The sequence below is a fragment of the Mixophyes fleayi genome, chromosome 8, assembly GCF_038048845.1.
Source record: "Mixophyes fleayi isolate aMixFle1 chromosome 8, aMixFle1.hap1, whole genome shotgun sequence".
NCBI lineage: Eukaryota > Metazoa > Chordata > Amphibia > Anura > Limnodynastidae > Mixophyes > Mixophyes fleayi.
In genome coordinates this window covers 134,282,127-134,309,331 of record NC_134409.1, presented here as the reverse complement: position 1 = coordinate 134,309,331, position 27,205 = coordinate 134,282,127, and the positions used below count along the sequence as shown (strand labels likewise).

The 27,205-nt window shown below is 41.4% G+C and overlaps 1 long non-coding RNA gene across 1 annotated transcript; it reads left to right on the top strand.

Annotated features, from left to right (window-relative positions):
* Positions 1–560: 560 nt before the first annotated feature.
* On the top strand, positions 561–14,979 carry LOC142100199 (uncharacterized). The gene is made up of 4 exons (XR_012678766.1): positions 561–938; positions 1,613–1,763; positions 10,412–10,499; positions 12,702–14,979. It is a non-coding gene; the product is annotated as an uncharacterized LOC142100199 (long non-coding RNA).
* The last annotated feature ends 12,226 nt before the right edge of the window (positions 14,980–27,205 follow it).

Here is a 27,205-nt window from a genome sequence, read left to right as displayed (position 1 = left end):
CTTTTCCTCTTGGCTTCAGGGGGAACCTGGGGGAGGTTGGTGTGCGGGGACAGGGCATGATGAATCGCATTATTTTGGCTAAGATGACACGATATTTGCATCATTAAGTCCCTCCCCCACCACTTTTCTATTGTGGCGAGAACCGGGAGATTGCCCTGCTCGCCCGGGAGGTCTAGTCTAGAAATGTGGGAGTCTCCCGGACATTCCGGGAGAGTAGGCAACTATGCGTTAAAGAAAGAAGCTAATGAATCTCTAGAGACTGAAGTGTATTTTACATTTCTGTCTCCATTACTGAAGTCATGTTGTCTTACTGTCAGACTTTGATTAAATCTTGGTCTCCATGAAAATGCCACCTCCATAGGCATCAATACATGGACATAGGACACAATTTCTGAACTGTGTCATCATGCCACAGAGGGGGAAGCCAACCACGTCTTGTACTGGCTCAGCATCAGGGAGAATGCCAGACTCTTCAGGGAGTGAGGGAGATCACCCCTATTTCAGGGAGTCTCCCTGACATTCAGGGAGAGTTGGCAAGTATGACTTACATCTCCCTCCTATCTCCCCTTATATAAAGAGTGCACCACTAACTGCTATACACAGCCATAGTTGCCAATTCCGCTTATAACAAGCGGAATTGGGCTTCTTTTTTCACTGACGCCGGTAGCTTGTTTTTGGGCTTGGACACGTTCTCCAAGTCCACAGGCTACACAATCGGTTTTTTTTTTTTTTTTTCCCTCTGTTACTATTTTGTGATTGGTGCATTCAGGGTTTTTTTTTTGGTGGGCGGGTTGTGCAGCGACATCCTCCAATGAAGTGGCGCTTTGTGGGTGGGCGGAGTCAGAGGAGGACGTGGAATAAATCACAGGAAGACGGATCTACAGCAACCTACTGAAATAAGTGCTGTGACAGACACAGGATCCCTGCACTTATAGCAGGTAACACTGCTATATAACACCCCCCCCCCTCCCATGCAGTAAGCTGCTCATGTCAGAAGACTACTTATACTGTTATATCATGGGGCTGTGTGGTATAGACATACCAGTGTCCTAAATTACAGCATTTGCTTTTTCATTCGGCATATCAGTGTATAAATGTGTCCTCTTGTGTTTATAAAGATTGGGCAGCACGGTAGCTAAGTGGTTAGCACTTCTGCCTCACTGTACTGGGGTCATGAGTTCAATTCCCAACCATGGCCTTATCTGTGAGGAGTTTGTATGTGCTCCCCGTGTTTGCGTGAATTTCCTCCGGGTGCTCCGGTTTCCTCCTACACTCCAAAAACATACTAGTAGGTTAATTGGCTCCTATCAAAATTGACCCTAGTCTCTCTCTCTCTCTCTCTGTCTGTGTGTGTGTGTGTATGTTAGGGTATTTAGACTGTACGCTCTAATGGGGCAGGGACTGATGTGAATGAGTTCTCTGTACAGCGCTGCGTAATCAGTGGCACTATATAAATAAATGGTGATGATGATGATGATGATAAAGGTTTTCTAAATGGACATTCAGTGTAGAAATTATTGTTATAGAAAAGGACGGTCCCCTGTAAGTTGGGCCTTTTAGGATTGGTTTGGGCTTGTTTTTCACTAAGTGGTTGCTTGTTTTTTTATTTCAGACTTGGCAACCCTGTACACAGCATGTATGTAAAGTGAAGACTGGAAATACGCCCCAGCTGTCCCTCATGCCAAGACAAGCTCCTGGCTGATCAGGATAGTCCCCTAAAATCAGGACTATCCTGATGGAATCGGGACAGTTAAGAGGTAAAGGTATGTTATTTGATTGTATTGTATTAACCATTAAAGATAAAAATATAAACAATGGTTGATTAAAAAATTAACTCAACAGTGACTCAATAAACCATGGGGGGTATGCAGAAGAGCATCTCAATGCACTGCACATCCAACCTTGAAGTAGATGTGCTACAGCAGCAGAAGACCACACAGCACACTTGTGACCGCCACACAATAGAGAGCACCCTTGTGACCGCCACACAATAGAGAGCACCCTTGTGACCGCCACACAATAGAGAGCACCCTTGTGACCGCCACACAATAGAGAGCACCCTTGTGACCGCCACACAATAGAGAGCACCCTTGTGACCGCCACACAATAGAGAGCACCCTTGTGACCGCCACACAATAGAGAGCACCCTTGTGACCGCCACACAATAGAGAGCACCCTTGTGACCACCACACAATAGAGAGCACCCTTGTGACCACCACACAATAGAGAGCACCCTTGTGACTATTTTGCTCTTATATATGTGTAAACATCATATATGAATATTAGGTTAAGGACAATGATCCTTATGCTTACAGTTGAAAATGTTCTATGATGTGTAACACTAATCTTATACATGTCTCCAAGTCAAACTTATCAAACTGATAACAGAGAGTAATTTAAAAATGGTGCAAATTTCTCATTATTCCCTGTTGTCACATCTATCACATTCACATATCCGTGTTGTCACCTATATCACATATCCCCTGTTGTCACCTATCGATGTCACATATATCACATATCCCCTGTTGTCACCTATCAATGTCACATATATCACATATCACCTGTTGTTACCTATCGATGTCACATATATCACATATCCCTGTTGTCGCCTATCGATGTTGCCACATATATCACAGATATATATATTCATTGTAGAATGGCTGCAAGTCAGTGATGGCTGCATAGTTAGTGTGTATAGTTCTAAGTGTATAGTTACAAGTGTAAAAAAATTTAAATAGCACCATTTGGAGTTATACCAGAGTGAAATGGGAGGAAAAAGGAGAAGAACATTCTGCCTATTATCACAGCTACACAAGGACAACAGTCAGTATTTACCTGAAACTCCATAATCTACCTCTGATGTTTCCATCTCTCCCTGGATACAAGCTTCACACAACATGAGGACTGTTTTGGACTCTGATCTTATTTTCTTCTCACCTCATGAAAGTTTGTTTTATCTGTCAGTTTATTTCCATGCAACATCCCCTCTGTTTAATCAGCCTGTTGTACTACTTGCTCAGCCACTCCCTACCTATCCTACAGATATTTCAGTCCCCTATCTCATCATTGGACTTTTAGTTCTGCTCAAGGCTTTGTCTGACTTTGAACTACTCTCCTCTCTCTCATGACTCTGCAAGAACTCAGCTACTCCATCACCTGTTCTTTATTACTCTCCATTCAACACTTCCACCCACTCCCTCACATGGCTCCCACATCATTACTCCATGTTATCCAGACATCCAGGAATAAACTACATCTACTACAGCCTCACCCTGTCACCAGAAACTAAAAGGACACACATCTTACAATCATCTTTCCTACCTTTCTTCCTCCCTGCTTCTATTAGCTGGTGAGATATCACCTAATCCAGGTCCCCCTCACTTCTCCCACACGCATATATCTGAACGCTACAGAAATCCAGCAAACCTCAAACCTATCACCTGTCTTCCCTCTCTTCCAAAATCCTTAGTTCAGATCTTTTGAAGTTCATGCTGTTAGGATTTTAATGCGTGTTGCTGTCACCTATCGCCCCCCTGGACCACACCAACAATTTCTTGAACACTTCTCTGCATGGCTCCCTCACGTCTTATCCTCTGACATCCCCACCATAATTATGGGTATTTTCAACATCCCTATTGATAATCCACGTTCCAATGCTGCTTCCAAACTACTCTCTCTAACCTCCTCACTTGACCTCTCCCAGTGTATTGAATCTGCTACTCATCAGGATGGCCACTGTCTTGATTTTGTTTTCTCTAGACTATGCTCAGTTTATATACCCAATATACCCATATCCCACCCAGAGCTTCCTCAAAAATCCCACTTTTAGGTGAAAGTCCAACCATTTCTGAGGAAGCCCCACCCCTTTTGAGGTCCGTGGTTAGGATTGTACTGCCAAAATCAGAACAGTTGGAGGTAGGTAATATAAGCGATACTCCATTGACCTAACTTTGTAAAGGACATTAATTATTTAGCTGCCAGGGTATTCACCAAATAGGATGAAGAGGCCCCTCCATTTAATAGAGCTGGCCCTGCTTTTTACTCTTTGTTGATTGACAATAGCTTGTTGCCTCTTTTATTTTTGCATAGGCAAACCGAGGGGGGGGTTTCTAGTGCCCGGAAACCCTCCTCCAAGCCTGGGGCACTGTATAATTGAGGTGGCTGGACTCTGTGTGCACCTAATAGTAGTGCAAGCAGCATTGTACATGTATATTATAGGGATTGGAAGAGTTAGAGAGCAGCCAAGCACTGTCTAATATTATAGCCACGCCCCCATGCATGTTGTGGGAACCCCCCTCTACAAATCCCGCATTTACCCCTGTTTTGGATGCTGGGATATGTCACAACACTTTATATGCAATTCCTGATTATAAGTTATTGTATTTTTAGACTATAAATGTTTTATACATGTTCTTTTTCATACTATCCTCACTTAAAAAGCGCACTCTATTTATTATAGCTGCAGACCACTGTTTAGCATAGACCCACCCACTAATAAATACAACCACACCCCTAATTTACAATACACACACCCACTACTGTCCATGAATGGTCACACTCTGGCATCCGCTGTAATGCACCGCGGTATAGCCCTGGGACTTTTCGTGTAGCATTACACCACCGAGTATATTTCTTGAATTGAGTATTCCTAATGTGTGCAGATTGTCTCTTCACTACATTAACGCATACTCTACTTGTAATTAAAATTGGATGTAAAGAATTACAATAGAAATAGAAAGATATATGAAAAATATGGAAATTCTGCTAAAACAGCAGTGACACCAGTGAGGAAGAACAGATTGTGAAATCACTTTCATGTAAATGGTGTTTTAGCTTTTCTATTAGTAAATGCAACAATGCTTCATACCCACCAATTGTAAATTTGGGTCATACCAAGACACACCCACGATCCACCTCGCACTTGGGTGAGACGACACCCTTTATCGACAGGCCACATTAGCCACGAATGGCTCCAGAAAATTCAGAACACTGGGCAGGTTATGGCTCATGCCTCAGTGAGGTCATTTGTTCCTAGTGAATTGATGTAGCGTTCTTGTGACTACAACAAAATGTCTGCCTCCATTGTGTAGATATAGATGACTTTAAGCTATAGAATCCCCTGATACCCCTATGGCTTCATCACTTGGGGCAACCACAAGGCCACTTTTGCTAAATATTAACCAAGCAAGATACATAACGTAGCTCAAATTTCAGAACACTGCATGTAACCGACTTGTCGAAGTCTGTTGTCACATTTTTGGATGCTTCGAGACAATTTTTTGGAACAAATCTGTTAATTACTCTCTTGGGCTCGCAAACCAGCAATTTGTGAATGTCTTAATCCATATAAATTATATCCTGTTTCTATGCTATTTGTTTTCTGTTAGGAAAGCAGATTACAATAACATAACATGTTAATAAAAACAAGTCTAAATATTTTAATGATTAAAATGTAAGCCTTCTGTGTTTCTATAGTAACTGCAACATGTGAAAGTGTTTAATCTCTCGGGGGATAAAACTGTTTGCAGATATTAGAATCAACACGCGGTGTTTTATTTTATTTTCTAAATTATTTTAAATGACTTCATAGTTTCCTTAGTTAAAGTACAATCGATAAGTCACAGGATTGAATTCCTCTCAAGTCTTTTTTTGCTGTCTACACCCACCACCAATTATATTTAATTATACTGTTGCAGTTTTACATCTTACAATAGTATTGTACAATTCACTATAGAAGGTTCAATTGGGTTATGTACACAGCAACCTGATAGTTCAGTGCAGTGGAGAGCAGAGAGGAGAAAAATGGTGCTTGGTTCTGTACTTTGTTAATTTTACGTTAATGTGAGCTTATTAGTATTTATTTGATTCTGGGTGCAGTGATGAGTAATCTAATCAAATCATAGTTTAATTTATGGACCGCACAACTACTGCTATTATTCCCCAATTCATCCAAAGAACAACTATGCACCCTTACCCCCCACCCTTAATGGGAACCTCAAATCTCTGCCATTTCAGGGGACTATGCCCCAAAATCGAAATTATTTTTAAAACACAGAGCTTGTAATACGTGGGTCTGGTACACGTTCAGAAGAAGCCCCTCCTCTACTCCTCTGATAGCAGAGCGGGGGCCTTGGGAGGGTGACCTGGCATTGCTGGTTCCCCCTTCCCTTTGTCCCCGAATCGGCTGCTGCCCCTCTATTGGCAGCTGTTCCTCCACAGGTTTAGAATGAGTGGAGCATAACCTAAATTGTCTCACATTTCCAATTGGCAATGTTGCAAAGTATGGAGAGATAACATCCTCAGGGGGGTATTCAATTGTGAGCGAGATCGGTGAAATACTCGCGCTCGAAAAATATTACAGTTAATACGGTAATATTGCGCGTAAATACCGTTAATACGGTAATTTACTCGCTGGATTTCAGCTCGCAGCTCAGGGAGTAATTACCGTATTAACAGTAATATTTTTCGAGCGCGAGTATTTCACCGATCTCTCACAATTGAATATCCCCCTCAATGTAAATCAGCCAAACTATATCATTGTGATTGGTTGGTTTTAATGGCACCAGCCGCAGCTTGGATGGTGATGTCACAGAGTGAGCGCAGTTACACGGTCTATGTAGCAGGTTAGTGTGTGATTGGATGGTGATGTCACACAGTGAGCGCAGTCACACAGTCTATGTAGCAGGTTAGTGTGTGATTGGATGGTGATGTCACACAGTGAGAGCAGTCACACAGTCTATGTAGCAGGTTAGTGTGTGATTGGATGGTGATGTCACACAGTGAGCGCAGTCACACAGTCTATGCAGCAGGTTAGTGTGTGATTGGATGGTGATGTCACAGCGCAGTCACACAGTCTATGTAGCAGGTTAGTGTGTGATTGGATGGTGATGTCACAGAGTGAGCGCAGTCACACAGTCTATGTAGCAGGTTAGTGTGTGATTGGATGGTGATGTCACACAGTGATCGCAGTCACACAGTCTATGTAGCAGGTTAGTGTGTGATTGGATGGTGATGTCACAGCGCAGTCACACAGTCTATGTAGCAGGTTAGTGTGTGATTGGATGGTGATGTCACACAGTGAGCGCAGTCACACAGTCTATGTAGCAGGTTAGTGTGTGATTGAATGGTGATGTCACAGCGCAGTCACACAGACTATGTAGCAGGTTAGTGTGTGATTGGATGGTGATGTCACACAGTGAGCGCAGTCACACAGTCTATGTAGCAGGTTAGTGTGTGATTGGATGGTGATGTCACAGCGCAGTCACACAGTCTATGTAGCAGGTTAGTGTGTGATTGGATGGTGATGTCACAGCGCAGTCACACAGTCTATGTAGCAGGTTAGTGTGTGATTGGATGGTGATGTCACAGCGCAGTCACACAGTCTATGTAGCAGGTTAGTGTGTGATTGGATGGTGATGTCACAGAGTGAGCGCAGTGCACACAGTCTATGTAGCAGGTTAGTGTGTGATTGGATGGTGATGTCACACAGTGAGCGCAGTGCACACAGTCTATGTAGCAGGTTAGTGTGTGATTGGATGGTGATGTCACACAGTGAGCGCAGTGCACACAGTCTATGCAGCAGGTTAGTGTGTGATTGGATGGTGATGTCACACAGTGAGCGCAGTGCACACAGTCTATGCAGCAGGTTAGTGTGTGACTGGATGGTGAATTTTTCACAAGCTTGACTATCCAGGCATAAGTTCACCCAATCGTACCACACACTTCTACATTATTGGAGGTCCCTCGGATCCCCACTGTTCGCTCAATACAGTAGAGTCCTACATTTACTGTGACTGGGGACGACTGAGAACATTGCTGAACAGTGTATGGATAATTAGCATCTCTTTGGGTAGACCATACTTGCCTACTCTCCCAAAATTTCCGGGAGGCACCTGGACTCCCGTAAAAGTAGGCAGACCTCCCGGATCATAAAAAATTCAGATATTCACGGCATTGAATATCAAGGGTGGGGCTTAATCGCGCCATCAAGCCCCGCCCTCGCTATTTAATACCATGAATTTCGGCATTTTATAGTGAGGGCATTTTATACTGTCACATGACCTGTCCTCCCGGAGGACAGAGTCAGAAAGTTGGCAAGTATGGGTTAGATAGCGTACAAGAAAGTTGATTAATGAAGGAGTAATTCACATGTCCATCTACTCCTGATATTTCTGGCAATTCACTTTTCATACGGTTTGTTGGTCATGGCGGAGTCTCTTACTACGTAGGACTTCCCTTCTCATGAAATTGAATTTCTCCTTCTTGTTTGATTCTCATGTATTTATTATATAGCTAAGGAATGTAAGAGGAAATAGGGGCTAGCTTTATTTCTGTTGTATATAGATTATCTGTATTCATATACATTGGTTCTTTATCACATGTGATTGGGTGGAGTATCCCTTTGAATGTAGTGAATTATGTCACCTCTGAAGTGGTGTCAAATGCAAGAACTCCATGAAACATCTCACAAACGACACTCCACAAATTAGGTAACACCTTCCAGTTTGCATTATTTTCACAACTCGATTCACATAACGAAATCTCATTTCAGCAATTTCTGCTCGCTTACCGGCACATAATTATAGCTCCCATCCACTTCCTATTCAGAGGGAAAAAAATAACCTCTTCACAAAAGATGCCATTTAAATCCGTATGCTCTTGGCGTAAGTGCCAACCCAGTGGGCACAGAAGCTGTCACATGCCATCACAGAGGAGGGAAAGGAGCTCGTACACACTGCCATTATAAATAAATAATCCCATATTAAATCTGGAATCTTGAATCTTACATTCCAGCTAATTACTGTCTGTGCCATCCATATCTATGTATCATTTATAATCATAGCTTTCTACTCATAAATTGTTATGCATATATTTATTTACTTACGTTGAAATGTACTTTGTTACAGACTAAATACAATAATACTGTTGAGGAAACAACATTTATATCATACTTATTTCTTCCAGGACTACTTATGTATTAAATTATTTATCTTATTGTTAATCTTTCATCCCATTGTTGCTGCTCTTGCCTGACTAATGATAATGGTATAAGGAGAACTGGGGGGGGGGTTGAGAGAACCAGACAGGAGGCCAATGGCGACATCCACTGCGAGAGGGAGGAGGATTGCAATCCTCAAGCGCTCGCCCAATGATGACTCATTGTCTTTTCCGCCTTTACCATGGGAATGCGTCAAGGTTAAACATTTACTACATTTTTCTTTCATGTTCTTTTTTTATTTGAAAAACAATTATTCTCTTATAGTATATTAAAATTAATTTAATTTTATGCCCCTCTCTGTCACCATTTCGCACCCCCTAAAAAAGTGTCGCACTCTAGGCTGCAGCCTAATGGATAATCAGGTGCTGAAAACTTTAATTGATCAGATGGGACCTTCAGCCGAACTTTTCGCTTCCCTGCCAGGGGCAAACGCAGGATTTGTAGAGGGGGGTTTCCACATGCCAGTGGGTGTGACCAGCATGCATGGGGGAGTAGCTATAATTTTAGACAGTGTTTGGCTGCTCTCCAACTCTTCCTATCCCCATAATATACATGGGCAATGCTGCGTGCACTACTGTTAGGTGCACACAGCTCTCCCTTTTCAAGCAGAGCGTGTGAAACGGGAGCAGGGTCCAGCCACCTCAATTATACAGTGCCCCAGGCTTGGAGGGGGGTTTCCAGGTACTAGGAACCCCCCTCGGTTTGCCTATGCCTGCCTCACTGTCTGAAATATTTTCAGACCTGGCCGGTTCCTGAAGCTCTTACACAGCGGTGGAAGAGTACATCAGTTGACCCCATGCGAATGTGTTACTCAGAAGAAGCCTTAAGGAGGAAGTGCTGGCTTCCAAGGAGGGGAGGGGGGTTGTCCGGACATTGCCAGGCCCCACACGGTGCCCATGGACATACTGGCGAATGCAGAGGGTCGGAGGCCTCGGTTTCCTCCTTCCCGCCTCCCTGCACCGGGGCCCACAGTTCGCTAGTTCCGCCTCCAGCCACCAAAACATCCATCACAGCTCAGCACAAAAACAACTCCAAATTTAAACACAGGTATTTCAAGATTTTGTTAAACTGCTTGTTCGTTCTTTGTCAATAAGATTTCAGTCATTTTCTATTGAGACCATTGAGTGCCGGTCTATCAGCAAATTATTTTGCTAAGTGGAAACAAAAAAAATATGTTTACACTAAGATTCCAAGTAATCCAAACTGAGATTGTCTTATCTTTATCTGCTGATATCTCCAGAACAGGTGCTCTTTACATCATCTGGAGCTCTCACAGAAGAAAGAAAATTGGTGCGATGCGTTTACCGAATCGTCAGCCCATTTAATAAATTGTAAACAAGAAAGCTGTTACTGCCTTGTTTAACAAACATTCTCTCTCTCCTCGTTCTCATGGAAACTCGCCTTTCCCAGTAGAAGAATCTCCTGCCTTCTCACCTCACGTCTGGGTCGTCGCTCTGTTGAAGTTTGTGCAGGTGTGCGCGGATGACACTTAGATTTGAGCGTGAGTAACATTATCTTACCCCATTCTTCAATGCTGATACAGTGACTATCGGTGCCAGGAGAGAGACAGTACATTGGCGACCTCCAATACAATGCACAAACTTAAAGCATATAAAATAATCATTGCTTAGCTCTGCAAATTTGTAACATTGTACATTGCATTAGTTTATATTTGACAGTTGGCAGAAAATTCTGAGGTATATTTACTAAACTGCGGTTCTTGAAAAAGTGGAGATTCTAGTTCTCATTTATTTAGTACAATCTACAAAATAACAGCTAGAATCTGATTGGTTGCTATAGGCAACATCTCCACTTTTTCAAGACCTGTAGTTTAGTAAATATACCCCTGAGTGTATGTGACCAGCACTCCAGGATGTTTTTAGAGCTGTAGAGAGCCAAGGTTTTTGGGGGCTCTCACAGGTCAGGCTGGGTACACACCTACAGAAATTTTATCCAATTTTAGCAACGACTGAAAAAAAAAAGTCCTAATCAGTATGCCGATTTATGTGTACATACTAACACACGTTTTACACGATTTACCTTCAGATCGATGAACTTCATCTGTCATAACCATCTGCTGAAAAGATTGTAACTCTGTACACTGTACAGATATCTGCCTACACTGCTGGTGGTGAGTGCGTACACACTGCCACATTTGCCCGATATCGTTCCATCATTGATCATGATTTTTAGGAAGTTCATAATACCAAATTAAACGATGTGATGTGTCTTGGCATGCTCATCAGGACTTTCAGTTGTTGATAAAATCGCTACAGAATTTGCATCTGCTGTAATTTTCTGGAGTGTGTACCCAGCTTTCTAGGCCCAGTAATTTGGGATGAAAGGATCAACAGATAACTAGGGTTGTGAATGCTGTGATATGACATCTCTTCAACTGAAAAAGCCCTAATGAGGTTGACTTAAAAACAAAGAGCCCATAATCATTTTTGCAGTAATAGCCTTAATTGAGATGCAGATGGTGTGTTCACATATAAAGTCCTTTACTAAACATTATCCCTACGCAACTGACATCTAGAAATATATTCAGTGATCATAGAATTATTACCCAGTGACATATGTGTTAAGTGCTGCAGGTGAGACTGGGGGGTATATTTACTAAGCTGCGGGTTTGAAAAAGTGGGGATGTCGCCTATAGCAACCAATCAGATTCTAGTTTTCATTTATTTAGTACATTCTACAAAATGACAGCTAGAAGCTGATTGGTTGTTATAGGCAACATCTCCACTTTTTCACACCCGCAGTTTAGTAAATATACCGCCTGGGACTTTGATGGCTCAGGAGATTGTTAGTTTTTCAAATGGTATTTTTTCTCTAAAAACGACAAGAAAAATGAAGTATAAGTGGCCTTAGTGGAAAGTTCTATTGTATAAAATAGTACACCATATTTCAGCTCAACATAGGCAAACCGAGGGGGGTTTCCTAGTGCCTGAAAACCCTCCCCCCCCCTCTAAGCCTGGGGCACTGTATAATTGAGGTGACTGGACCCTGCTCCTTCTTCACACAGCTCTGCTTGAAAAGGGAGAGCTGCGTGCACCTAACAGTAGTGCACACAGCATTGCCCATGTATATTATGGGGATAGGAAGAGTTGGAGAGCAGCCAAGCACTGTCTAAAATTATAGCCACGCCCCCATGCATGCTGGTCACGCCCACTGGCGTGGTGTGGAAACCCCCTTCTACAAATCCTTCGTTTGCCCCTGCTTAATGACCTGAAAGTTTAATTATATGTTAATGAGTTAAATTGAATATGATTTCATTTAATGCTACGTCCCTTATAGCGGCCAGAAATAAGGACTGTTGGCAATTATGACTCTAAGGTAACAAAAAAATAAACAAATACATTCACCAGAACCGATACTTCAAAAGCCCTTTTAAGTCCTATTGGGAGAAAACCGCCATAAAAATAAAATTATTTTTATCAATAGTAGCAATAATAATATTATTATTAATGGGACGTTTACAGTTGAAGGTTTTTATTTGAATTTTTTGTTTTATTTGAAAATAAGTCACAAAAAAAGCGACTTGTGCATTGCAGGTCATGTTTGTCCTATGTACCTGTATTCTGCCCCTGCCTGATTCTCATCTAAAAACCAAACATTTTTGACAGGAAAAACATTTTCAGATTTTTTTTTAACTAAAACCATTTTCGGAGCAATTTTATTCCTATCATTTTTATTCCTCCAGACAATCCCTTATTGTGATTCACCCACACCACAGAGCAGAATGAATTGACAACATTGTTGTTTCATCGCTATCTATAGGCTATAATTTCTGCAGAATGCTGAATATACAAATAATCAGAACTGATAAAGAAAAGCAGAAGTCAAAGATTGTATTGATGCAATTGTCACATCTCTGCAAAATGACTGTTCCTTTGCAAAATTCTGTTGTAACTGTGCTCGTTCCTAAACACTAGTGTGCATTGCATTTTGTATAGTGTTCGTTAGAATGCAGTCTGTATTGTACATTGGTCACTAGAATGTTGTCTGTATTGGTTATTAGAATGCTGTCTCTATTGTGTATTGGTCATTAGTATGCTGTCTGCATTGTGTATTGGGCATTAAAATGCTGTCTGTATTATGTATTGGTCACTAAAATGCTGTCTGTATTATGTATTGGTCACTAAAATGCTGTATGTATTGCATAGTGGTCACTAGAATACTATCTGTATTGGTCATTAGAATGCTGTTTTTATTGTGTAATGGTCATTAGAATGCTGTCTGTATTATGTATTGGTCGTTAGAGTGCTGTATGTATTGTGTAATGGTCATTAGAATGCTGTCTGTATTATATAGTGGTCACTAGCGTGTTGTCTGTATTATGTATTGGTTATTAGAGTGCTGTATGTATTGTGTAATGGTCATTAGAATGCTGTCTGTATGATATAGTGGTCACTAGCGTGCTGTCTGTATTATGTATTGGTCGTTAGAGTGCTGTATGTATTGTGTAATGGTCATTAGAATGCTGTCTGTATTATATAGTGGTCACTAGCGTGCTGTCTGTATTATGTATTGGTCATTAGAGTGCTGTATGTATTGTGTACTGGTCATTAGTATGCTGTCTGTATTGCATATTTGCCACTAGAATGCCCATTTTATTGTATATCAGCCACTAGAATATCTTTTTCATTATCTATCAGTTACTTGTATTGTAAATTGGTCACTAAAGACCTCTCTGTATTGTTAGACTAGCGAAACATCTTTTTTTTTTAAATCAGGTACTGTTTTATTCAATTTTAGTACATAAAACAGAAAACAACAAAACAAACTGCGAAACATCTTTATTGTACAGAGGTCGCTATAGAAGTCACTGCACTCTATATTGATCAAATGGGGCTGGGACACGTCTGATTACAACTATTTGAAACAAGAATTCTCCATACACTTTACTGGCTGTGTAAAACCATTCTCACATTACACAACCACGCCTACTCTACACAAACCACTCCGCACTACACAAACCACGCCCACATTACACAAACCACGCCTACTCTACACAAACCACGCCCACATTACACAAACCACGCCTACTCTACACAAACCATGCCCACACTACACAAACCACTTCCGCACTACATAAACCACGCCCACATTGCACAAACCACGCCTACTCTACACAAACCATTCCCACACTACACAAACCATTCCTGCACTACACAAACCACGCCCACATTACACAAACCACGCCCACATTACACAAACCACGCCCACAGGTTTTTGGCAACACCTATTTACCATTGCAGAATGGTGCTAGAGGAGCTTAACCCACATATGTGTGGTTGCCCCAGGGCACATCAGACCATGTTTCTTAAACTTGGTTATAATGTAACTTTATTTGGCATTTTAAATACTTATGTTAATAAATATTCACTTTATATAGTGAGAATTACCTACAATAAACAAAATAAGAGGCATTATACTGTGTATTTGGATAATAATGAACAATAGGGACTTTTCTAGGGACAAATCTGAGCATTGAGCACAATGATCAATATAGATACATTCATAAATTGCTGGATGTACCTTGAAAGTAATTCCCTGTATGTCTCTGCCTACTTAGCTTCCCACCACTGTAATACAGTCCCTGTTACTTGTGAAGGGTTTATTTATATGTCCTGTAATATCGCTGATGTAGACATCCTTATATAACCCTCACTCCAGGCGAATCACCTATTTATATCTACAAACGTGTTACAAGGGCCTCTTTGTATGAGGCGCAGGATCACGGTGTACAGACTGCTCCGTATGTACCAGGTGTGGGAAGAACAAGCCGATAGGATCTATGTACTGCTCAAGGGCCACTAACAGCAAACAAACAGAACAGGTCAGATGCAATTAAAGGGCCATACACTGGTTACAACACAGCACAAATAAACTCCTTCCATTATAAAAGTATGTAGTTTGGATTATATTTATAACAATATAATAAGAACAAAGCCAATAATTATTGATTGAAAAATAAAGGAGAGAAACACATTCATTGTACAGTCAACGGACCTGATTCATTAAGGAACCTAAATGAAGATACGTGTCGTATTTTGCGTCAAAATGCTCTGCGCACGCCCGGAACCGGATGATACACCAGTGAACGCGGCAACATCTAATTAATCTTAATAAGCATAAAGGACCCTTACTACAGCCTATGATTTCACGAGGAGGGTACTGGGCGTATGCAGGTAGTCAATGTACAGTAAGGGCGTGTCAAGCTGGAGCGCACGCAGCAGCGTCCGATTCAAGTGTTTGTAATCAGGAGCAACTGTAAAAATGTATTTTATGTATAGTAGACATTAATAACATCATAATAAATGTAATTTATGGGGGGCGTGTGAAAAAAGAGGGGGGTTTCCACACCACGCCGCCAGTGGGCGTGACCAGCATGCACAGGGGCGTGACTGTAATATTAGACAGTGCTTGGCTGCTCTCCAACTCTTTCGATCCCCATAATATACATGGGCAATGCTGCGTGCACTACTGTTAGGTGCACACAGCTCTCACTTTTCAAGCAGAGCCATGTGAAGCGGGGGCAGGGTCCAGCCACCTCAATTATACAGTGCCCCAGGCTTGGAGGGGGGGTTTCCAGGCACTAGAAACCCCCCCCCCCCCTCGGTTTGCCTATGCCTATGCTTACTTACCTAGACGCAGTGCAGCCTTGAATTGTTATACAATTTTCTTTACTCTCAGTATATATAGCCCAGAATCATTCACTTTGTGGAGATTATGGCAGAAAATCTGAATATAATGTACTACTGTATTATCTCTCGTGCATTGTTCTCCCGATCTATATGTCCCACAAGGCCCCTGACTGCCCAGTAGTCTCTCCTGTATACTACCATACCTCCTAACTGTCCCATTTCAATGGGACAGTCCCAATTTTAGGGCTCTGTTCCGCCCATCACGCCATGACCACGCCCCCTTTGCAACATGGCCACGCCCCATACCCTGCTGCTGGGGACAGACATGTATGTGGTATGTACTACTTCCACAAACCTGTTTCAAACATGCAGGGTTGTTGTCGATGCCCCTCCCTTTTGAGCTGCCAAGTGCATGCGAATGGAAACGACACAGGTTAGGTAAAAAAAAACACAACACTGCTGAATCAGACCCGCATAGGAAGTATACAGGAGGTCAGTGCTGGGCGATTGAAGGGTTCGGGATTTCGGGCAGTGCTGCACCTCGGCTAAGTAAAGTTTTGGATTTTAACTTTACAAAGTGCTCTCATCCTAATACTAAATTTTGGACGGTATGTTAATCAATCGTCTGTTATAAAAAGTTGCTCATTCTTAGTGGTCATAATTTAAAACGGCAATTTTATTAAGGGCACAGTCCATGGGGATTCTCCTTTAATAAAATTGCCGTTTTAAATATCGAAGGGCAAACCGCTGAGAGCTGTCGGATTTACATTACGGGCAATTGATAAATTTACCCCTAAGTCTGAAATGATCCTTTACTTCCTGGGTATTTGCGGGAATGGAGTTTACCTACGAATCATGAACTGTTCAGGAAACAGCATATTGCTGCAAATTCTCCATAGCAGCTAAAAAAAAAACAGTTACACTCACAAACTTTATTAAAAGGAAGATCATCATAGCAAATGATTAAATATAACAAAATAACAATGATTATAAAATAATAATAAATAACAATAATAAATATGATGAATATTATAATAACGACCGTGAACTAATAATAAAAAATAACATCAACAACAATAATAATAGTATAATAATAATGTTCATGATTATGATAGCAATGAAAATAGTAATAAATATATAATATCATTATAAAAAAATGAAGCGCTTATTAAACCGTATTACAAATTGTAAATATAACATAGCAAAGCATATTAAAATTATGTTCTATTATTTCCATTGTAATTGATGTTTCCATTCACGCTCTATACAAACAGAATATATAATTCCTGCCTGTGTCACCTGCGCCACAAAAAAAAAACTTGCACCTCTCAGCATTTTGCCTGCTCTCTCATTATTTTTAAGTGTTTATGGCCCAGAAATAAAGGCATCTGCTCCTCATTGTGTGAAGTCAGTCTTTCCGAATCGATGCCAGAGATATAAGAACTGACAGTAGGGGGCACTGTGACACAGAGTATGGAACAGACTTCGTTCTGCAGAACTGAATTATCTCCAACTGCATTGAATGTTTGCTACATAACTAAATAACTGAAGAATTAACATGGCCTCACTGCATGCCCAGGTTGCTCTAAACATCAGCCCTCTCTCCTGCACTCACATCATAACTGTCTTCCTGGGAAGGAGAAATGGTGGGATGAATAAGATGCATTCATAGTCATTCATGAATTCTCATATGGTTGATGGGACCCAGGATTCATGTCACACACCGCTGTGTGCAGATCAATGTCATGGCAAATACTTAAAATAACATAATGGACAATATATAGAAAATTGCACAACATACAGCCCGTGGATCAATGACGAATAACCAGAAAGATGGTGCAGTTCATAATTTGCTATTTTTTTTTATGGCGCACATACACATTAATACATGCACATAAATTTTCGTTGTAGTTTATTTGATGCCAAACATATACGTTTTTGGTCAATGAGTTACCATGAAAGTCAAAGGGAGCTGATAATGGGATTCGAAACATGGTCTACAGCAAGTGTTAAGGGTCATTACGAACCCTGAAGTCGCCTACACATTTTCTATTTACAGCAATGCACTTATGTGGTGCAAAGTGCACCCACTTCCAGGTCCTTCCAACTGCCCCAAAATATCTTGATTCTCAGACTCATAATGTTCGGAGGAATGTAAACCTTGGGTTGAATCTAGGATTTTTGCTTGGAGGTTTCCAAATATATTAACGTCATAACGGAATTACATCTGTTTGAAAAAATATGTTTGGCAGTAAATGTATAAATGAATCTCGATCTACAATTCATCATCATCATCATCTATTTATATAGCGCCACTAATTCCGCAGTGCTGTACAGAGAACTCACATCAGTCCCTGTCCCAATGGAGCTTACAATCTAAATCCTCTAACATACACACAGACAGACCGAGAGAGACTAAGGTCAATTTAATAGCAGCCAATTAACCTACCAGTATGTTTCTTGGAATGTGGAAGGAAACCGGAGCACCCGGAGGAAACCCACACAAACATGGGGAGAACATACAAACTCCACACAGATAAGGCTATGGTTAGGAATCAAACTGATAACCCCAGCTTTGTGGGGCAGAAGTGCTAACCACTGAGCCACCGTGCTGCCCAATTGTAATTTTCTGTGTTATTTTCTCATTTATTTCCTGCTTAGATTCTCTGTCCTGGTTTATCTTCCAGGGACCTATTTGCTATTAAGATTTTAAAAATGCTGTATCACTGCAATCTATAAAACATTGCGATACTTTGCTGCGATACTGGCCCAGAGCAGTAACAGGTAGCTCACTGCTTTACCAGTTATCTACAGCTGTGCGCATGTGTGTCTGCACGGACAGTTACCTAGACTGTGTACATAGCATCGGCTATCACCTAGGTTGTGTGCTCAGCCTTGGGGGGGAGGGAGGTCCACCCGGTCACACACCCCGAGGCTAGGAGCACAGCCCAGGGGTGGCCTAAGAAGAGGAATCACGGGCAGCATGGTGGCTCAGTGGTTAGCACTTCTGCCTTACAGCACTGGGGTCATGAGTTTGAGTCCCGACCATGGCCTTATCTGTGAGGAGTTTGTATGTTCTCCCCGTGTTTGCATGGGTTTCCTCCAGGTGCTCCAGTTTCCTCCAACACTCCACCACCTACCTGCTTGGTAGGTTAATTGGCTGCTATCAAATTGACCCTAGTCTCTCTCTCTCTGTGTGTGTATGTTAAGTAATTTAGACTGTAAGCTCCAATGGAGCAGGGAGTGATGTGAGTTCTCTGCACGGCGCTGCAGAACTAGTGCTATATAAATAGCTGATGATGATGATGATTACCCTCAGCGGCCCAGCTCAGCACTTACCTTTAAAGTGCACTCGGGGCTACCACACAGGTTTTACCTCAGTCTCTCTTGCCTTCATGTAAACAGTCTCTATTTGATGAAAATAAACAAGGTAGTAGTTACATGTCTAAACTTTACACAACATCATTGTTTACTTAGATACTGGCAATAATGACACTTGGTTCAAGAGCTGACATTGGGATTGTCACTTAACTCACTTCTCTGCCTCTTCACCACTCTGGTTCCCAGCTCACCTCCTCCCACCCTCAGTTACACTCAGGACACAGGGGGATGCAGTCTCAGGCTCCACAGGTGTCTCTCAGGGCGAATACGCACTGTAATATCACCCGATGACAGGACAGGGAAAAAGCCAGTTACCTAGTGGTTCGCTAAAGCTTATTTTCCCGACTCTCTACAGCGTCATCATCATCACTACCACCGGATTCCGGTGCCTCCCTCTCGGAACTCAACCACACAAAGCTTGAGGATCTAGCAGCATTTACCAGAGCTGTCATCTCTTCACTGGACTCTACACGAAGAGCATTAGAGCTGAAGGGGTACATGACTCACACTATCATCACTTAAACATAGCTCCTTGCATTAGCTCTCAAACCGACTGGTTTGTTTTATTTCACCCGGGCATTCAGTTCGCACTTTTAAACTCTCAGGCCCAGTAAAAACTTCTCGTACACCCCAACCTGATGGTGGCACGAACACTCCCACAAATCACAGGGTTGTCACTCTCTCCCGCATACCTTCAAAGAGATGTTAACTGCATTATGATCATGCCCAGTGGTCAAGTGATGTAGTGTCCTACCAGCCCTGGAGTGAGGGCAGGAGGACGGACCACATCGTCAGGCCTAAACCCAACTTTTGCAATGGGGCTCGACGAAGTATTGTTCCACCTTTGGACCTATAACCAGGTTAAGATACTTTCTGGCCAGCTAAAGAATTCTGCTTTCCCACAAGATATTTCTATAGGCCTATAGAGAGATAAGCTTAAACCCTCTCTTCCTCTGTGTTTTAAAGATCAGCCTTCTGGTTCTGGTTCAATGCTGGGTGCAAAGACTACATGAAAGCTTTGCTAAGTGTTCCTAGACCATCTAATCCCACCGCTGGCGGCAGCATCACCGCAGAACGTTTTCATGTTCCTGAACATCACACATCTCGCATAAGGATTTACAGGGATCCTGACCGGTGGTAGAAATGATCTACATAAGATTATTCCAGCTGTGTCTAGAATGCTCCTTGGGAGAGATATTCAACAAATATTATTCTGATCATAAAAATAAACCAAAAAGTTCCTCTTGCAAATCAACTCAATGAATTTTCACATTCCAAAATGATTTCCCTGGTGAAGTGCTCCCGTTACCATCTCATTGTATTTCTGACCTAATACTATGTAGAAACAACCTACATTTCATCCTTGCTATAAAGGGATACTAACCTCAGAATATTCCATTTATATTTGTGCTGTGTTTAGGAAAGTACATTTGGGGCTTGATTCATTAAGGAGCGAAACTGGCTTGTTTTTTTTTGCGTCTAATGCGCATAATTACTCCGCGCATGACCATACCGCACAGAACACAAAAACTTCCAGTTAATCTAGTGCAAAGGATACTTACGACAGCTTAAAATTACGGGGAGGGAACGGGGTGGGTAGGAGCATTTGCCGTAGTCATTGTACAGTAAGAGTGAGCCAATCTGGAGCGCACACAGCATGGTCGGATTCAGGGTTTGGGCATCTCAAAAGTACTTGTTTCTTAGCCGAATCTCTTGCTCCAGCTACAGGTCTAGTCTAAGTGTCGATTACTAGTGATGATGGCTGTGCATACAGCTATAACATGTGTTTGCAATCAGGGGCAACTGTAAAACGTTTTTTTTATATACAGTAGACATTCATAACATCCAAATGAATGTTTATCATGGGAAAAATAAATAAATAAAAAACTCTTTCTTTTGGAAGCTTTGTCATTAATGCCTATACACTTATATTATTAACAAGTAACATTAATTGAATAGTGTTTTTTTTCCTCTGTACTTTTGTGACTTTATATTCCACATATGTATTGGACGTATCCTAAAGTGTCCTGTCTAGTAGATCAGAGCAGACCTAGACCCGTATTCATCACGTATCTTAACATCCGCTCCCTGTTGAATATGGACGCGCATATACCCATTCCAGGGGGTAAATGTATCAAGCAGAGAGTTTTCCGGCAGGGTTTGAAAAGTGGAGATGTTGCCTATAGCAACCAATCAGATTCTAGCTGTCATTTTGTAGAATGTACTAAATAAATGATAGCTAGAATCTGATTGGTTTTTCAAACCCGCCGAAAAACTCACAGCTTGATACATTTAACCCCACGTGTTTTTAAAAATAACGCACCTCAGGCCTGATTCATTAAGCAAAGGAAAGCAAAAAAAAAAAAAGAGTAACTTTGCACCTTGGCAAAACCATGTCGCATTGGAGGGGGAGGTACATTTAAAATGTGGGGACAGATTTAAAGTTGGGGTAGGGCACGTCCTAGATCAACTTTACATTTCAGTGTACAAAAAAAAGCTATCAAGTATTTGTGTGCTACATGGAAAAACAGACAGTATTTATTTTATGTGCAAAATAGTAAACTAATTTGCACCCCTTGTATTGTATCATGGTTTTGTCCAGGAGACTAAAGCAAAGGTCTCTCCTGCTAGTAATAAAACAACAGAGAGAGGTGATGGGATTTTTAGCATACATAGGAATGTTCTGAAAGGACAATACCACAAGAACAATGGGGGTGATTCAGGTGGGCTGTTAAACTGCTGTTTGCAGAAGGTGCTATCACATAATCTACATAAAACTATGTTATATACACATTTTTATATAAATGTTTATTCTTTTTATACCTCCGTTACATAAATCATATGAGAAAGCGTTAAAAAAAAGTGTCTAGTGTCCTTTTAAAAAGTTATTTTAGCTGTAAGTCATATTCTAAAAGAATGACTCAATGTTAAAGTTATTTTCAAGTAATGTAGGTTAAATGTATAATAAGATAAAATGGTCATGGTTTAGAGGAACACCTAAAATAAACTATAGAATTGGCATATATTTAAATGAAAAAAAATAATAATTTCATCTTAAAATTATTTTTATAGACATGACAGAGGTTGTTATCTAAACTCTAAAATAAAAATGTTCAGTTATGAACCATGGAGGTAAAATCCACTGTTCAGTGTTACCCTGACAGTCTACTGCAACTGTTAAAAAATAAAATAATTTCCTCCACACTCCATTAGTGACAGCTGAAGTTCCTCCCACATCAATAAGACAGTGGGCCAATGGGATCTGATAAGGGGCAAATACCGAAGAATGCATTCATATGCGTTGCTGTAATATCACGGCACTGGCCTCGGGCCTGTGTATCAATCCACCAATCCATGCAGTGGAATTTATTTATGAAGAGTAGTTGATACAGCAAAACGTGTCAGCCCAGATTTTGGAAAGAACCAAACGCGTCCCTACACACTCTCCCACATCTAGCATAGGACATGATACCCTTCAAATTGTTATCACAACACAAAGACATTGGGGTAGATGTATCAAGCTGAGAGTTTTTCCGGCGCGTTTGAAAAGTGGAGATGTTGCCTATAGCAACCAATCAGATTCTAGCTGTCATTTTGCAGAATGTGCTAAATAAATGATAGCTAGAATCTGATTGTTTTTTCAAATCCACCGGAAAACTCTCAGCCTGATACATTTACCCCATTGTCTTTGCAAATCTTTTTCAATCAGTGATTTTAATTGAGAAAATTTTTTGAAACATTAAGAGCACAGAAAATAAAGAAGGGGAGGGGAGGGTAACAAACAGCGGGGAACACAGAGGGGAGACAAACCATAAATTATAAGGCTATTGAGCAAGTGATACACGTTTTTCTATAATAAGCATTTAAACCAGTAACAAACGTAAGCCCATTGTATTTCAAGGTTTGTGGCCGCTCGTTTAGACTAAAAGGTAGGGATTCGGAGACAGTATTAGGGACGGGTGACGTTAAGCTTTCTCCATTGGTTACATATTTATGCCAAGGAGACCATTTAATAATAGGAAAGGAAGTTGAAGTTGAATAGGATGTAAATAAAGTTTGCATATGGAAACTAAACTGGATTTTAGACATTATTTTATGCAAGGTTGGAGGTAAAGAATTTTCTGATTTTGGGCTATGGCCGCACGGGTTGCGGTGAGGATATTGCCCAACATGTATCTAGACTGTTTAGGAATTAACTCAGAATAAGAACAACAAGTACGATATCCGGTGAGGGTTCCACGTTAATATTAAGGGACGTATTTACCAGATTAAAAAACATCCTGTCATAGAAGGTGGAACACCAGACAGCTCCAGAAAATGTGTAGTGAAGTTCCCGTCTCGCTGCATTGGCGCCAACACTATTTCGATGGGTTGGCGCCACATTTTATGCAATCTATCAGAGGTGAGATATTGGGGCACATTTATCAATATTAACATAAAGTGAAAAATAGTTTTCAATCCTTATCGCAATGATAAGGATTGAACTATTTCTCACATTTATGTACAACCCAGCACAGAAACAGCAGTTCCGAAAAACTGCTGTTTCTGTGATAAAAAAAATCATACTTACCCCCCTCTTCAGAGCGCGATGTCCCTGGATCACCTCCTCGTCATCTTCAGTCTTCTTCTTTCAGCAATTGCGCATGTGCAGTTCACATGCGCACAAACATCTCCCTCGCTCTCTGCAACTATAGTTTGCAGAGACAGAGCGGTGAGTGACAGGGAGGGATCACACGATCCCTCCACACATGCGCTGTCCAGCTCTGCTCTTCGGAGCAGAGCTGACAACACTGAGATTTCTCATATATGATAATGTACGCCAGCTTCAGCTGGGGTACATTATCAAGACAAGTTCCCAAAAAAAATCTATTTTTCGGAACTTGTTAGATTGCAAGAGGGAGCATTCACCATACTGTTGAATGGTGACTGCTCCCCAAAACTAAGCAGAATGCAAAGCAGCAGATATCCACGATATCTGCTGCGATGCATCTTTAATAATAATGCGGGGGACACATCGGGGCATGGATTCTATGTTAAGTGCACGTTAGTGCACCATCACAATTTGTTAAATATACCCCATAGTCCATTGAGCAGTTTGACCAGCATCTCGGAGAGGTATAAACATTTGGAAGATCTATGGGAGGTAATAAAAAGTCTGTTCCCATATAAATCTTTTGCTATCGACTAGTCGTAAGTATAGGATTCATATCTTCTTCCCAATGTAGTTGTGGTGGAGGTTGAATTTTTGGGGATGAACCTTTGGTCCCCAGAATAATGCCTCCTTTCCCCGTGTCTTTAGTGAGCCTAGAGAGGACAGGGTCTGGGGGCAGGGAAAGGGATCTGTTAGTTTTAATAATTCCCGCGACCCACTGTTGAGTTTGAAGGTTGCTGTAGAAGTCATTGACAGGTAGGTTGAATCTCTTTTGCAGTTGATTGAACGTTAACCAAGAGTCTGCGGAAAAAAGATTGTTTAACGAACCAATACAATTCCTGTACCCCACATTGAGGCTTTGGTTGGGGATGAGTTTCGTTAGGGCTTTAGCTGATATATTACAAGTCCTTTCTATTGACAAATCTTTTAAAACGCGGCTGTTTCAGCAAATCAGGGACAGCTGTCAGCTAATCACAGTCTATAATAAAGTGAAACTCTGCTAGCGCTCAGAATTCCTCTGTCATCTGAAATAAAACCGCTCAATGATTTCAGGTACCACTTAGAAGGGGTTTTCTTTTTCCAATTACCTATTGTGCTTCTCCTAAACATCTGTAGGTACAGCTCTCAATGTGTTCTGTAATGGAATATATAAGTGAATCGTTAAGATTGAAATAAGCCGGAAGGCAAACAGATAAACAGCTTGTTAGCTATTACATTTTTCTAAGAAAAAAAAATATTGGCATCTAGATTTGAATAGTTCAGGCTACTGTAAAGCTTCGGTTAACTAAGCCAAGTAAGAAACTGGCAGAAAAACAAATGAGCCACAGCTCCCAGAATGCTCGGCGTTGTGGCATTTGGACTCGATTGATGCATCCCTCAAACCGGCTGCAGGAAAATGTGTCGTTTGGAGATATTTTCTCATTAGTTCACTCTGTCAGGTAAAGTGCAGAGCGCTTAGCTCCAGCGCATTTATTTCCTGCCTCTTTTTCATTGAAACAAGTGACCTAACATTTTAGCACTGACACCGAAATTACAGAGCAGTTCACAAATGCAAAGTCTCTTGCAGCTCCCTCTATGCTTCTGGCTGGTCTGACGGTCACCGCTTGACAGACTGGAGTAGGAGGACTGTATGTTTTTCCTTTGAACTCTTCACAGTGAGAAAGTTAAATCTGGACTCATATTATTAACTCCCGCTCTGTTGCTCTGATTAGGGAACATACATTGTGGAAGAAACACAATGCTGGGAAAAAATTCCTTTCTCTGATGTATTTTTTTGTTTGGCATTTTATTTGGAATGTTCAACTGTTTCTTCATCTGACTCACGTACGGACATAAGTCCATTTGTGTAGCCTAAAATAGCTTTGCACATTGCCAGAAACGAACCTTACGCCAATGAACGCAATTGCACGCAATTCCTGTCTCAACACAAATGACGCTTAGGAGTGCCTATGACTTGAGGGGCTGATGAATGTAGTCCAGTAAGGACGCGCCAAGGACGTACCGATGTGGATGCGGCCGATTCCTGTCCTGGGTTTCACGCAAATATGCCTTGGTTCAGCCGTATCATTGGCACCAACTACAGGGCAGTCGTCCGTGCCAACTGATAGTGGTAACTGTCACGGCATAGTCTTTATATTAGATAGCACATGTGTATGCAAGGAAGATGACTGTAAAAACACATTATACATGTATGTACAGTACGCATTAAAGTATCTTCATTTATGTACTGAATGTAAAAAAAAATGTAAATAAAATTCTTTGAAAATCCATATTTATATGAATGACTATACTGTTAAGAGTTGTTCATTTATTTTTATAAGAGAATATTTTCTGATCTTTGTGAACTTATATTGCACATAATGTTTGTGTGTATACTGCACTCTGTTCTGTCTGGATAAGGCAAGTACCGTTTAGGCAGAGTGTACTTACACCGAGCACACAATCAGATTCTAGTTCTCATTTATTTAGTACTGTGAAGATACCGGGTTTTCTGGCCCAATTATATCCACTTCTAGCTGATTGGCCAACCAGGGGTGCCTTCCTAGGCCAAATGCAATTAGAAAGTAAAACGATACATTTATTGTAATAAAAACAATCACTAGAATATTATATACACACAGTAAATAAATGCCAGGCAGGTTCACCACATTATCTGTCCCTTACACCACTAGCTTAAGGAGTTAGTCACCTGGCTGTCCTGACTTCACGAACCATGGATCTGCTAATGTATTTCACTGGTAGAGAACGGCAACTCAACACCAGATCTTGCACCTTCCAGTAATCAAATCACAGAATGAACATCATCTCCCCCACTGGAGTGGCTCCTTATATCTAGGGTCAAGTTTCCACAGTGTTTTCCTCTCCCTGGGCAAGCCCCTGGGTTTCTCCTTCTTAAACATTGGTGAGTGCTGGACTAAGAGGTTGGAGGGGGAATGGAGATAAGCTGTTATTCTACAGTGGCTCGCCTGTGGTTTCCCAGACAGAATGTCTCAGGCAGTCCTGTGGGGGACAATGGGTACTAATTGGCCTTCCCCACCTCCAAATATCAGATATCAGTTAACCCCTCTTGAAATTAACCCCCTTGTGATGTCACAGGGTCCCCAGCTATTCCATGCTTCCTGTAGAGAAAGGAGGGGGGAGAATGAATGCAGCTCCAGCCCCCTCACCTGTATCCTGGACACCACCCGATCCTTACCCATAATCCACCTGGCTTCAATTTGAGAACAATGCATAACAGCATCACTGAATTAACAACAAACACGTTTTTACAATGGGTAACATGGAGTGAAGAAGTCTCTTATCTAGGCATAACTACAGTGTCCACTTATTCACATGTAATTAGACACTGCAGTTCTACTCTGTTGAGCTGGGGAACAAAAGCAAGGGCTATAAAAAGAACTTGCTATAATCCATATTTTGTGAGAAACAAGGGACAGGCTGGTTACGGTGTTATCAAACTCATTTCATCACAAGTACATTCAACAAAATGACAGCTGGAATCTGATTGGTTGCTATAGGCAACGT